A 6,000-nucleotide genomic window follows, 5' to 3' on the forward strand; every position below is an offset into this window, starting at 1 on the left:
AACATTGCTGTCTGCTCTGATCTGGCTGAGGATTAGTCCTCAGGCAAGGACTTCACCAGGTTGTGGAACAGTGCATGTATCTTTTTGATGACATGCTGTGTGGAAAACTTGATGATATCTGTGCATGGGAAGCATAAGTAGGCAACATTGCACCAAATGGTTATAGCAAGCAAAGAGAATTGTACTTTTTCTTTTCTCTGTTATACTGTTATATTTTTGGGCCTGTTAATGATACTTACAAGTGTTTCTGAAGGTTAGCTTAAGAAATATATGTGCTACTGTTTAAATGTTCTACGTCAGGTGGAGCTGTTGGTGGTACTGCATGTAATATGACCACTGTCATGCTGCTTTCTGTAGGAACCTGGTCTGTGGTGGGTTATGTTGCATGATTTTTTGCTGTACACTATCTGGTGTCATGCAATGTGTAACTTTGCCATTATTACTTACATATGGTAACTCATGTGCGGGCGCACGCGCGCATACACACACACGCAAACACACGCACACACACACACACACACAAACACACACACACTTCCATCTTCATGTCATGCAGGTAAGGGACATAAGTAGGGGACAGTGATGTGTATTTGTTGTTCTAAGTTCTTTGTTTGCACAGTTCCCTGATGTGCCCTTTCTTTTTCAGCTTGTATAGAATGGGAAAGAAATACTGGAGGAGGTCTGCAACTGGTCACAGTTAGTTCCTGATAGAAGTGTTAACATGGTTTAAACATTTCCATCCATTGTCCAGACAGATTTATTTATGGCTACCTTCCCATTTTGCCTCCACACTGCTTATTCAGAAGGTAGATTTGCTCAACAAGTGCCCCTACCACATTGCAATCCATCTGAGGCTGTAGATGAGTAGGACAAGGCAATAAAGTTTGGAATGTCCCATCAGAGAGGGTCCTGGACCCCTCTCTAGCAGACAGTTATATGCATTGCCTAATGTGAGCTAGCCATAACTGTAGTAGATTGTGGAAAAAGCCAGTAGGAATGCATATGATCTGGATGCAAAGCCTCCTTGAACAGATTGCAGATTAACTCACCTGGTTATCATGTGCCATCAGGTCACTATGGAAGAGTGTCTCCATTGCACCAGCCAGCCTTATTTATTTTATGATGATGGAGCCCTGCAATAGCCCTCTGTGTCAGGGCAGCACACACCATACTGGTGCTCAAACCTTACCCTAGTCATGTGTATATGTGCTCCATTCCACTTGTGTCATACTCTATACACTGTGCCTAGTCCAACCCTCCCCATCATCATTTGCCTACCCTCGGGTTGTTTCCACCCACCCTATATGTCCCCTTCCTAGTACATGCATATGCACCCATCTCTCTGTGAGATTCTGTGTGTGACTGCTCCCACACACTTTTTTGAACTTTCTCACCTACCATATTTTCCTATTCATCTGGCTCCTTTTTCCCTACCCTATTCCCAATAAAATATTATCTTCCTTCCCCCATCTTGACCCTTTTCCTTATTTTTCACTGACTTCTACTTTTCTATGTGCCCCTTTCTTTCCTTTTCATGCATATGTTATGTGACCACATGTGTGAATATCATATAAGTACAGCTACTAAAACTGCATTGCTATATCACTTTCTGCACTGCTTTGGACCATTCTGCCAAGGGATGTGCTGACACACTCCGCTTGCTAATACACGCAGTGCTTAGATTTCAGATGTCGCAGTCTGTGAGCTCTCATTTTCTGTTCCTGCAAGACTGTATAATGTGGCAGATAACCACTCTGGATAGGCTTTCACTGCAAGGATGGCTCCATTTGTATAACAGTGGCCCTGCTCATTCAGCTATGATGAATTGCAGCTACATTTAAGGGCTATCTCTGCAAGTTTGGATGTTTCATATCTCTCTCTCTGTTACCACATAGGGCCACATATCTGCACTAAGCTTATGGAAAAGTGCAGGGTTTCCCTATGAATTCCACTACAAGTTTAGAAATATAAGTGAATTTATCAATCCTCTGTCTACATAGAAAGTTATCAAAAGTACAAATATATTGTGCTGTGGTGATTACAGGACTAAAATGACAAATATAAAAGCTGCTAATACAAGAATGTATAGTAGTGTGGTGATGTCAAGCCTGAAAAGGTTACGCATTTCTGCAATACTTTAACAATGACAGAGTAAAAAGGGTGGCTGCAGGGGGCATATGGTGTTGGGGGCATGCTCATCATTTTTGAAGAGGTGTCGCTGTGATCTGTGCCCTTTTGACTTGGTAGTGGTACTGCTAGGGAATGGGTTTTTAGTAAGGTAATGTGAACAGTTAGGGTTACACTTAGGGTTTGCACAAATGAGTAAGATGGACCATCTGCTTGCCTCACTATGGTCTAGGCTGAAAGTCTAGATCACAGCTGGTGAGGGAACAGGTGTAATTATGAAGAGGAAGCATAGGAGATAAATGTCTCCTCAGAGCATCTGCAGAAAATTGTCAACATTCATTTGTCAACATTAAAGTCTCAAGGGTAGAAACACTGATGTTTTGTCAATTTGAAGAGTGTCACTATGTATACATAAAAAGATACTGTAGATAAAGGTGCATTTGAAGGGTCTATATTATAACATCGAAGTCTAAAAACTTTGAATGTTATAATATCGAACCCATTCAATCGAAACACCAGAAAACCTAACAGTTAGAATAGCAAATTTTTTCCTAGGGAAAAGAAATTCTGTTCCTACAAACATACACACAACTCAATCACACCAAAATAAATAAGCCACACAAATACACTTCACAAAACCCTACACTAAATCAGACATATACCAATAGCTATCCACTTACCTTAACCCAACCCTAACCCTAAGGTCCCTAACTATTGTACACTCACCTTACCCACTCCCTAACCCTAACTCACCTACCCCACCTTAACCCTCACGTCCACACAATCACACATTTACCTCACCTGTGCCCTAACCCTAACTCACCTAACCCATGCCCAATCGCACACTCACCTTCATTCGCACACTTACCTTAACCTGGTCCGTAACCTTCGCTCCACAGTTGAGGAAATAGCAAAGCTGCAGAAACGGCTCACTGAATACTTTCCCTAGGAAAGTATTCGGTGTTCTGCAGCTTCGCTATTTCAAGCGTTCGCTCTACTGGGTTCGATACTATAACATTCAAAGTTTTTAGACTTCGATGTTATAATATAGACCCCATTTGAATAGTCTGAAACTCCAAAATGTCAACTTCACGAATGTTAACACGTTCATATTGAAAATTATAATGTTGATACTGGATTGTGTGCTCTGAGTATAACCTTGGAGCATACAAATGTTAAACATTGGTTTTGTATGGGGCAAGCCTCCATTGGCCTAAGACTGACCATGCAGCAGTGCTCTTTATTTCAGACATGCTCACTATTTCAATGCACCCCTACAATGAAGCCAATTAGTTGTGTCATCTCTAAAACTCATCCAGTAATGACGTATCAAGAAGTACAAGTTACTAAAATTGTAAAAACATTTCCAGTTATAGCGATTTAATACAGCATTTTAAAGCAAAGATTAAACCCAGAGTTACCACCATATTGCTGTGAAGGTAATGTAAGTTTTAAGGAGGCAGACAAATGATGCTCCTACCTAAAACTCCCACACTACTAACTCCACACCTAAATCATCATTTCTTTGCCTACTTTAACTTAATTCAGAGATCTTGCTCAGAACACCTTTTTATAAATCTTTTGCATGCATGCCTCTGGCCTACCTTACTCATATTCTCAAACTTTCATTGTTTATTTTTCTTATCCATTGTACCCATAATATTGTTTTCCTCTGTAATATTGTTAATTTGTCTCTGTTCGTATGTATTTGTATGTCTGTTTGGGGCTTTTCCCCTCGGGTCTCCACTGAAAAAGGGTAATTCTTACCCAGCTGGACCAACCCGGTTAACAAATACAAATAAATAAATAAATACATTTCAAAGACGCGCTGTCACAACTGCACTAATGAAAAAATATACGATTGAATAACCTTTGTGCCCTTCTGTTTCAATTTGAACCATAGCAACAATTCAGCTTTCATTTTTTTGAAGATACAGAAAGAAAAAGAAAATATATGTTGGTGTTATATGATCCATTTTTGTCTGGGGTATACTTGCTGGTATAGTTGACCTAATTATTCAACGGTTGAACCCCAGCAGATTGATGGTCACATAATTCAGGGGTTTTCCCCTTTCTATGATGTTGTGTGATCCTGAAGATAATATATTTAATTTTCAGGGGTTTGGGGTGGAGCCCCGCATGTAAAGGTTTCTTTTGTTTATTTTAGTTTTGGTAATCGCAATTGGTTTACATTTGCAATTGTTATCTGATTTAGTTGGCTATAAATGGTAATCACCAATGAGTTTGTTCGGTGTTTTGTGCGTCATACAATCTCATTGGCAATTATTCATCATAAACTCATATAACTGTATCTGTCTATACATAGATGTAGCTATATGAGCATATAATGAAAGATCACATATTAAACTGATTGATGTACAAAACAATCAATTTCATCTACTTTCTCTTTGATCTAAAAGGATCACAAATGTAAGCAATGGTATTACATTTATGATTACAAAGAAAACCAACAGAAGCACCCCCTCAAGAGAAAATAAACCAGATACCTACCTAAAGTGCACCAATGACACACTTAGCACGCACAAAATGAAAGCATTCATATCTATAAATTACATAAAGGTTTCAAATTACTCCTCTCAATAAACTACTTCCATTGCTTTAGTAATGTCACTTTATGTCAGATTGTTATATTTCAAAGAGTAAACTCAACAACTCACATAACATATATTCCAACTAGTCACTGTACTCCTTCAGTTTTCCAGTGCAGCTTTATGACACCACATACCTCCTCTGCACAAATATTAACTTGATCTACTTCAGCAATGACAACTTTAATACTAAAATCTCCTAGTGATAAACTGAACCAATGAACAAAGGTATGGGATCCATACAAGCACACACACACACACACACACACACACACACACACACACACACACACACACACACACACACACACGCTCACTCACACATGCACACAGACACAGGCTCACATTTATATATAAACTCAAAGACATATACACACACACGCACACACGCGCGCACGCACGCACACAGACACATACACATCTATATCTATTGATATAGAGATATAGAGATATCCATATATATCTGTATAGTTCTGTATTGATAGATAGATAGATACACAGATAGATAGATAGATAGATAGATAGATAGATAGATAGATAGATAGGTATAGCTATATATACATATATGCTGTTTTATGTAGTCAGAAGCAAGATCAAGCAAAGCATCAGTCTCACGTTTTTTTTTTTTGAGCCATGGAATGCTATGGCACAATAGGGGATTGGTAGCTGTTCTTATAAATATAAATTAACTCAAGATTGTTAGATGTTTTACCCTCCAAAGTATCAAATTGTGTTAGACATGTAGTATCTGCCAAGAAAGGGTCTATATCAGGACATTGAACTGTGAAAAGAGCGAATGCTCTTACATCGACCCCTGATAACTGAAAGCACAGAATACCAAACATCTGGAACAGCGATTTTTTTCCCAGGGAAAAAAATCGCTGGTCCATTGCTGGGACTTTGGTGTTTCCTCAACTGTTTTGTGCGATCCTGGAGTTGGTATATTTAAGTAGGGGCTTTGGGGGGCAAAGCCCCCCACTTTATTTTGTCTGTGGATTTTTTTTTTTGTTTTGTTTTTTTTTTTTTCTGGAGCAGTGATTTTTTTCCCAGCTGCTTCACAAATTACTGCTGTGGAGGCATGCAGTGCTAGTCCACGAATCTCAGCCAGAGAATTTGGTTTAAATGTGGCATTTTGATTTAAATGTTGCAATTTGATTTAAATGTTGCACTATTAGAACCCTTCAGATCTTTTTAAAATTCATGTCATCCATTGTACTAATCTCCTTTGAAAAATCTCATTGAGAATCCTGCAATAATTTTCACA

This window comes from Protopterus annectens, chromosome 4.part0 (assembly GCF_019279795.1).
Source record: "Protopterus annectens isolate FY-2018-M chromosome 4.part0, PAN1.0, whole genome shotgun sequence".
Lineage (NCBI taxonomy): Eukaryota > Metazoa > Chordata > Ceratodontiformes > Protopteridae > Protopterus > Protopterus annectens.